We start from the raw sequence: 9,917 nt of genomic DNA, 5'->3' as shown, positions 1-9,917 counted from the left end.
AGTATTTTTGTTGGGGATAGGTCTTGATAAAAGTCCATTTCTTCCAGACTAGGTGGTTTAGAAAAATTAAATATTCGTATTTATACAAACATTAGATAGTAATAAACTTGCCTACTTTAAACTTCCAGTAACATTACTCTCATGCTTTTGAAGTGGGCCGCGTAACTAGTTTTGCTTTAGAGCCATTTTGAGCCAGGAATTAGCTGTGAGGAAAACCTGGACACATACCTATATCCTGAGAAAGCAGCGGGAGTAAAAAGTATGGATTGGTGCCTTTCCCTGAAGACAAAGGTATCAGTCTGATAATGGTGGATAGAAAAAAAAATATCAAAACTTTACTTTCTTAGTTTGTTTTGGATTTGTGTGGTATATAGCTCAACATATCTTGTTATAGAATGAATATTTTTTTTCCTGCTGAGTACTATGACTCAAATCTCATCAGGCAGACATAATAACATAACATGCTTCTCAATACCTTTGATCCCATTTGATAAAAAAACTCAATCTTCAATTTCCCATATTTCTAATAAAAATGCAGCTGCCTCTGCACCAGGGGTTCAGAATTCCGAAAGATCAGGCAGCTGGGAGAAAGCTCTCCAGCAGACTCACTGCTACATCCGTGCTTCGAGAAAGAGGATGTGTGAAAGCAGCAGGGCTTATCTGGGTCACTTCAGTTCAATAACTTAGAAAAGTAACATAAGTAAGAACTAAGTCTTTAGCTGGGGCTACATTTTGAAAAGGTATTTTTCTTCTTTAACATCACCTTTGATTTAATATTTCTACTTACATTCTCAACTGACTATGTTTGTAAAATAGTATATACAGCTGGTGAAGAGTTCTGAGTTCTCTGTGTCAACAAACATCGTCCGTAACTAGGCTCTGCCAACCATCAGGTTAGATATCTTAGACTAAGACTTGTCTAATGGTGGAAAACAAAACCGGCTACCTCACAGAGTTAATGACATTGAAATCATGTTTGTAAAGTACTTAATATAGTTTGATGAATGGTATGGATTGAAGTACATCGTTGATCAATGTCATAAATAATAATTATATAACTATATAATTAGTATTATTTTAAAAAATACAATATCTATTCTAGGCTAAGGTTTGGGTGGCAATAACAAAAACGTTTTACGTGTTTTTAGGTTTATGATGGATTATAGTGAATCTTTCGGGCACTACTGATTGGATAGGGTGAATGAAGAAAATGATTTTTACCATTCAAGTCTCTATGGAGAATGTTACACTATTAAAAATATGGTCTCATTGGACAAGGATTCACCCTAGTTTTTATGATGGTCCCATATTCTTCACAATGTTTTCAGATCACTTCAATGGTTTTAATCTAGACAAAAATTCTGATCTATTATGTTGAGGTATGATCCTTTATTCCCACTTTGCTGAGAGTTTCTATCAGGAAAAGGTGTTGGATTTTATCAAATGCCTTTTCTGCATCAATGCAATATATTTAATGATATAGCTCCTAGGGCAATGATTATATGATTTTTGTCTCTAAATTTGTTTATGTGATATATCATGTTTATTGATTTGTTGATATCATACCAGCCTTGCATCCTTGGAATAAATCTCACTAAGTCATGGTGTATGATCTTTCTAATGTAATGCTGGATATGATTTGCTAGAATTTTGTTGAGGATTTTAGCATCTATGTTCATCAGGGATATTGGCCTGTATGACAAACCTACAGCCAACATCATACTTAATGGGCAAAAACTAAAACCATTTCCCCTGAGAACAGGAACAAGACAGGGATACCCACTTTCACCACTCCTGTTCGACATAGTACTGGAAGTGTTAGCCATAGTGATCAGACAAGAAGAAATAAAAGGCATCCAAATCACAAAAGAAGAAGTAAAATTGTTATTATTCACAGATGATATGATATTGTTCATAGATAACCCTAAAGACTCCATCAAATAACTACTAGAACTAATAAATGAATTCGGCAATGTAGCAGGATACAAAATTAACACCCAGAAATCTATGGCTTATTTACACACCAATAATGAACTCACAAAAAGAGAAACTAAAAAAAAAAAAAAAATCCCATTTACCATTGCACGTTAAGATACCTAGGCATAAATTTAACAAAGGAGGTAAAGGATCTGTACTCGCTGAAACCGGTTTGGCTCGGTGGATAGAGCGTCGGCTTGCGGACTGAAAGGTCCCAGGTTTGATTCCGGTCAAGGGCATGTACCTGGGTTGCGGGCACATCCCCAGTAGGAGATGTGCAGGAGGCAGCTGATCGATGTTTCTCTCTCATCGATGTTTCTAACTCTCTATCTCTCTCCCTTCCTCTCTGTAAAAAATCAATAAAATATATATATTTTTTTAAAAAAGGATCTGTACTCAGAAAATTACAGGATGCTGAAAAAAAGAGATAGACAAATGGATAAACAAATGGAAGAATATACCGTGTTCATGGATTGGTAGAATCAAAGTCACTGTTCTCAAAACTGCCTGGTACACAAGAACAGACATATAGACAAATGGAACAGAACAGAAAACCCAGAAATTGACCCAAGCCATTATGATCAATTAATATTTGACAATGGAGGCAAGAGCATACAATAGAGTCAAGACAGTCTCTTTAATAAATGGTGTTGGGAAAATTGGACAGATACATTAAAAAAATGAAACTAGACCACCAACTTACACCATACACAAAAATAAACTCACAATGGATAAAGGACTTAAACATAAGATGGGAAACCATAAAAATCCTAGAAGAAGCCATAGGCAGCATAATAGCAGACATTTGTTGTAGCAATATATTTAACGATATAGCTCCTAGGGCAATGGAAACTAAAGACAAAGTAAACAAATGGGACTACATCAAAATAAAAGCTTCCCTCCACAGCAAAAGAAACTATCAACAAAACAACAAAAAATCCCACTGCATGGAAGAACATATTTGCCAGTGTTATCTCTGATAGAGGTTTAATCTCCAACATTTATAGGGAACTCATACAATTAAACAAAAGGAAGATAATCCAATCAAAAAATGGGCAAAGGACCTAAATAGACACTTTTCAAAAGAAGACATACAGAAGGCCAAGAGACATATGAAAACATGCTCAAAGTCACTAAATCTAACCAACAATGAGGTGCCATCTCACACCTGTCAGAATAGCTATCATCAAGAAATCAACAAACGACAAGTGCTGGAGAGGATGCAGAGAAAAAGGAACCCTCTTGCATTGCTGGTGGGAATTCAGACTGGTGCAGCCATTGTGGAAAACAGTATGGCATTTCCTCAAAAAATTAAAAATGGAACTTCCGTTTGACCCAGTAATCCTACTTCTAGGAATATATATCTCAAGAAAACAGAAACACCACTCAGAAAGTATATATGCACCCCTATGTTCATAGAAGCACAATTTACCATAGCTAAGATTTAGAAACAGCCTGAGTGCCCATCAGCAGATGAATGGATTAGAAAACTGTGGTACATCTACACAATGGAATACTACACTGCTGTAAAAAAGAAGGAATTCTTACCATTTGCAACAGCATGGATGGAACTGGAGAGCGTTATGCTAAGTGAAATAAGCCAGTCAGAGAAAGAAAAATACCACATGATCTCACTCATTTGTGGAGCATAATGAACAACATAAACTGAGGATCAAAAATAGAACCAGAAGCTTCCACAATATGGCCGGGAACATTAGCTAGTGCTCACTCAGCTCGCTCTCTAACGGGGAAACAGCGGACTACAGGAGACTGAACTGTATCTGCCTCTATTTCCAACAGACTCACGTTCAACTTTTTGCTCATACACACCAAAAAAAAAAAAAAAAAAAAAAAAAAAAAAAGCTGGGAAATTTTTTTTTTTTTAAAGTTAATATAAAATTGTAGCAAAAAAAAAAAAAATCAATAAAGGAACCTGAAACAGCTGGAAAAATCTGCAGCAGCGGCAGGGGAAGAGATTTAATTTATTTGATTTTCTGTGGTTGTTGGTTGTTCGCTAGTCGCACAGTGATGGATGCTGCACATTTTTTTCGAATGGACTGAGAAGCTACTGGAGGTTTGGTTGTCCAAGCATCAAGCCGACGCAAGTCAAGGATCTGGGGATCTTCGCACCATCCCAAAATCCGAGTGGGACATACTTTTGAAGGATGTGCAATGTTCAATCATAAGTGTGACAAAAACTGACAAGCAGGAAGCTTATGTACTCAGTGAGAGTAGCATGTTTGTCTCCAAGAGACGTTTCATTTTGAAGACATGTGATACCACCCTCTTGCTCAAAGCACTGGTTTCCCTGTTGAAACTTGCTAGGGATTACAGTGGGTTTGACTCAATTCAAAGCTTCTTTTATTCTCATAAGAATTTCATGAAGCCTTCTCACCAAGGGTACCCACACTGGAATTTCCAGGAAGAAATAGAGTTTCTTAATGCAGTTTTCCCAAATGGAGCAGCATATTGGTTGGGATGTATGAATTCTGGCTGTTGGTACTTATATACTTTGGATTTCCCAGAGAGTAGGGTAATCAGTTAGCCAGATCAAACCCCTGGAAATTCTGATGAGTGAGCTTGACCCAGCAGTTCTGGACCAGTTCTACATGAAAGATGGTGTTACTGCAAAGGATGTCACTCGTGAGAGTGGAACTTGGGACCAGATAGCAGGTTCTGTCATTGATGCCACAATGTTCAATCCTTGTGGGTATTCGACGAATGGCATGAAATCGGATGGAACTTATTGGACTATTCACATCACTCCAGAACCAGAATTTCTTATGTTAGCTTTGAAACAAACTTAAGTCAGACCTCCTATGATGACCTGGTCAGGAAACTTGTGGAAGTCTTCAAGCCAGGAAAATGTGTGACCACCTTGTTTGTCAACCAGAGTTCTAAATGTCGCACAGTGCTTTCTTTGCCCAGAAGATTGAAGGTTTTAAACGTCTTGATTGCCAGAGTGCTATGTTCAATGATTACAACTTTGTTTTTACCAGTTTTGCTAAGAAGCAGCAACAGCAGCAGAGTTGATTAAGAAAAATGAAGAAAAAACGCAAAAAGGAAACACACATAACACATAAAAGAAGGTGGTGGCTGCTTTTTAGATATTGATACCGGGGACCATGCTTTCCATAACCACCACCTTGTAGTTGCAGAAAGCCCTAGATGTAATGATAGTGTAATCATTTTGAATTGAATGCATTATTATATCAAGGAGTTAGATATCTTGCATGAATGCTCTCTTTCGTGTTTAGGCATCCTATGCCACTCTTGCTGTGAAATTGAAGTGCATCTAGAAAAAAAACTTTTACTATATGAAACTTTAAAATCCTTTGACAAAAATTCAATTTGGTTTATGCTCAGTGTAATATTTCTCCAGGTATCCTCCAAAATTCCCCACAGACAAGGCTTTCATCCTCATTAGGCATTGGCCTCAGCCTAACCATCCGGAACTGTTATATTAAATTGCTGTCAGGATGTTACATCCAGTTACCTCCAATTTCTAGGACATATTCTCTAATGTTATTGAAAACAATTTCTACTTCATTCAGATGTTTTTTGCAATGGCAATTAAAGTTTTTCTTCCACGAGCGGAGTCCCCTTAAGAAAGTGATTGCAGTTAACCATTTTGTTTACTACTGTTTTAACATTATTGCTTCCTGAGTATGTATTCCTTTCATTGATTTTGTTCCTCACCATGGTGTCTCCCCTCCCAACCCTGCCCCAATAAAGCAATACACTATTAAAAAAAATAGAACCAGAGTCATAGAAGCATCAAACAGACTGTCCAGCCTGTGAGGGAAGGCAGGGGGTGAGGGGAGTAAGAGATCAACCAAAGGACTTGTATGCATACATATGAGCATAACCAATGGACACAGACAGGGGGTGGAGGTGCTGGGGGTTGGTGCGCCCGGGGAGAGATCCATGAGGGGAAAAAGGAGATCTGTGTAATACTTTAAACACTAAGAATTTAATTTTTAAAAAAAGAGAGACTACAATAATAGCAAAAAAATTTCTGATCTACATAATATAGTATAGTATAATTTTTTATTATAGACCAGTGATGGCGAACCTTTTGAGCTCGGCGTGTAAGCATTTTGAAAAACCCTAACTTAACTCTGGTGCCGTGTCACATATAGAAATTTTTTTATAGTTTCAACCATAGTAAAACAAAGATTTATATTTTTGATATTTATTTTATATATTTAAATGCCATTTAACAAAGAGAAATCAACCAAAAAAATGAGTTCGCGTGTCGCCTCTGACATGTGTGTCATAGGTTCGCCATCACTGTTATAGACTATATACTTAAACCAATACTCTGTTGTTGTGGTGTGTGTGTGTGTTATTGTTGTTTTAGTTGCAGTTGATGTTATTACCCTCCTTATAGCCTTAAGGTTTAGAGGATTATTTTTCAGTTTTTAAATTATTGGAGAGCAGTGAATCAACATTTTCATAAGGTAAAGAACCTAAACTTTAGGAAACCATTTTTTATGTTGTTTCTAACAGAAAACCAATTACTAAATTAATTCACAGCCATGAAGAATTTTTGTTAATCTTGTTTGTGTACATGTGTATATACATATTTGACATATCACAAGTAGAATGAAATGTAAATATTAGTGTAGTTTCATTGAAAATTAATGAATTTTTATTGTTATTAAATAACATGCTTAAATTAAAATTTTAATTTATTTTTATTTGTCTTATTTATTTTTCTTTTTTCCGAAGTATTGTTCCATTTATTTTGGTACTTTCTAACTTAATTAAACTTTACTTCTATAAATCATGTTTTTCACTATTTCATGTCTTATATCAGGAACTTTGCTCTATGTACCCTTTGGTTCATTTTGAGATGAAGCAGGAAATGATGAAGTACTGTGTTCAGCCAACTTGTGCTGACATTTTCCCAACAATGAAAATAGGCTGTTTATTAAGGCATGTCCAAATAACTCAAAATTCATATGTTCTAGCTATATATAATAATATATGGAATATATGTTTTAAACCTTAAAATTAATAAAAAGTGCAGGTCACAAAAGCTTAAAAACGGAATGTTTTAAGCTTGGTCTCCAAATGTTTGAAAAGATTAGTTATGGATCAAACAGTATCTGTTTTAAAAGACTATAACGCATAACCAAGCCTTGGCTCTCCATCCTATGCAGAGTGTAAGAGGCTGGATGGCAGGACATCCCCACACCAACCTAGGAAACCACATCTGAGCCCTGACTCCCAGGGAACATAACCAGTGAAGGCGTGTGCCAGTCTGTTTCAGGATTCAACTACTTTCAGATCTAGAAGCAGTCATTCACAAGTTAGGCTGCTTACACATCAGTTTTGTTCACAGTGATCAATTAAACGTTAATTAGTTAATATGGCTGTTCTCTCAAGTAATTCAGCCCAGGCTAGCAGGTGGGAATCACACTCCTGTACTTGACTGGACACTGTCTACAGATAAGGAATATTTCTACTTTTATTTTACACTAGAGGCACAGTGCACAAAATTTGTGCACGGGGGGGAGGGGGTGTTCCTCAGCCCAGCCTGTACCCTCTCCAATCTGGGACCCCTTGGGCGATGTCCAACTGCCAGTTTAGGCCCACAGGGATCAGGCCTAAACCGGCAGTCGGGCATCCCTCTCACAATCCGGGACTGCTGGCTCCTAACCACTTGCCTGCCTGCCTGCCTGCCTGATTGCCCCTAACCACTCTGCCTGCCAGCCTGATCACCCCCTAACTGCTCCCCTGCCAGCCTGATTGATGCCTTACTGCATCCCTGCTGGCCTGATCACCCCCAACTGCCATTTCCTGAGGGCCTGATTGCCCCCAACTGCCCTCCCCTGCCGGCCATCTTGTGGCAGCCATTTTGTAATGACATCACGTGTGACGCCACCTAGGCTTTTATTATATAGGATAATCAACTTGAAAATGTTTTGTCCTACTTCTAAGGATATTTGTGCATTTTAAATTTTTGACTGAAATTCAGAGGCCTTAAAATTGTCTTTGTAACAGACTTGCTAGGGATGATAGTGTATTATATTTTTCTTTTTTTACTTTTGGCTCAAGTTCTTCATAAGCATTGCATTTTAACACATAGAAATATAAGGCTATATTTCCTCTCAAGATAATCTTTATTTTAAATATTTGTTTAAGGCCAAAACCGGTTTGGCTCAGTGGATACAGCGTCGGCCTGCGGACTGAAGGGTCCCAGGTTCGATTCCGGTCAAGGGCATGTACCTGGATTGCGGGCACATCCCCAGTAGGAGATGTGCAGGAGGCAGCTGATCGATGTTTCTCTCTCATCGATGTTTCTGGCTCTCTATCTCTCTCCCTTCCTCTCTGTAAAAAAATCAATAAAATATATTTAAAAAATAAATAAATAAATAAATAAATAAATAAATAAATATTTGTTTAAGCCTTTGAGCACTAGAACTCCTTGCACATTTTGTACTGTCAGTAATTGTTAACTATCTCTTAACACATTGTATGCGGGAAACATATTTATACGTTTTACATATTTATACGTTCCACCAGTGTAGTAGAGTGCAGGACACGTATTAATACGTTTTTTTATAGACTAGCGGTAGAATGCGGGTAACGTATAAATACGTAAAATAAAGTTATCGTAATTTTACTGAACATTGCCATTTGCACAAAAAATTAGCAAATATGACCCACGCCACCTGTTAGCGCGTGATAAAAACTACCTGCAAATAATGTGTTAAATTTATTCTTTTCCTAAAATAAGAGAACAAGCAGCATCTATTTTATGATTGCATATTTCCTGTAATCCCCATCTCTAATTCTATCTAATAAAAGAGAAACATGGTAATTAGCGTATGACTGCTACCCTTCCCATTGGCTAATCAGGGCGATATGCAAATTAACTGCCAGCCAAGATGGCGGCCAGCAGCTAGGCAGCTTGAAACTAACATGAGGCTTGCTTGCTTCAGTGACGGAGGAAACCAACGTTCCCTACCTGCCTTGCCAGCCTCTGAGCCTGCAGTTTGAAACATTGTAACAAATATAGAAGCTAAACAAAACCCCAGAAACCTGCTTTCAGCGAGCCCAGATCTCAGAGCTGGAGTTATACATTGTTTCGATTATAGAACCTAAACAAACCAGATACCTGCTTTCAGCAGCAGAGGCCTCAGAGCTGGAGCCAAGCCTCAGAGCTAAAGCTGGCACAGAATAAAAAGAAAAAAAAAAGGAGCAGTTGGGAGCTTCAGCCCTCAGCCCCTCATCCAGACTGGCCATGCACCCCAGTGGGGACCCCCACCCTGAAGGGTGTGTGACCAGCTGCAAACAGCCATCATCCCTTCACCAGGCTGGCCAGGCACCCCAGTGGGGACCCCCACCCTGATCCAGGACACCCTTCAGGGCAAACCAGCCAGCCCCACCCATGCACCAGGCCTCTATCCTATACTGTAAAAGGGTAATATGCCTCCCAGCACCTGGATCAGCGGAGCCGAGAGGCCTCCCTGCACCGGGATCAGCGTGACAGGGGGCAGCGCCCAAACCCCCTGATCGCCCTGTGGCTCTGTGTGTGATAGGGGGCGGGGCCACAACCTCCCTATCCACCCTGCTCTGTTCCTGACAGGGGAAGGCGCCCCAACCTCCTGATCAGCCCTGCTCTGTGCAAGATACGGGGGAGCTCCCCAACCCCCTGATCGCCCTGCGGCTCTGTGTGTGACAGGGTGCGGCGCCCCAACCCCCTGATCGGCCCTGCTCTGTGTGTGACAGGGTATGGCGCCCCAATCCCCCCCCCCCCACGGGCCCTGCTCTGTGTGTGACGGGGTAGAGCCATAACCTCCCCATCGGCCGTGCCCTGAGTGTGAGAGTGGCGGTGCCCCAACCCCCTGATCAGTGTTGAGTAAGACTCTCTCCACGTTCTGCATGGAGTAGGGTTCGGTATCTGAAAGAGGAGCTGCACAACAAAT

General features: G+C 39.4%; 1 pseudogene; it reads left to right on the top strand.

Annotated features, from left to right (window-relative positions):
* Positions 1-4,005: 4,005 nt before the first annotated feature.
* Positions 4,006-5,053, top strand: LOC118666815 (annotated as a pseudogene).
* Positions 5,054-9,917: the final 4,864 nt, after the last annotated feature.

Source organism: Myotis myotis, unplaced genomic scaffold (genome assembly GCF_014108235.1).
Source record: "Myotis myotis isolate mMyoMyo1 unplaced genomic scaffold, mMyoMyo1.p scaffold_m19_p_12, whole genome shotgun sequence".
In the NCBI taxonomy this organism is placed as follows: Eukaryota; Metazoa; Chordata; class Mammalia; order Chiroptera; family Vespertilionidae; genus Myotis; species Myotis myotis.
This window is presented reverse-complemented; position numbering and strand designations above follow the sequence as displayed.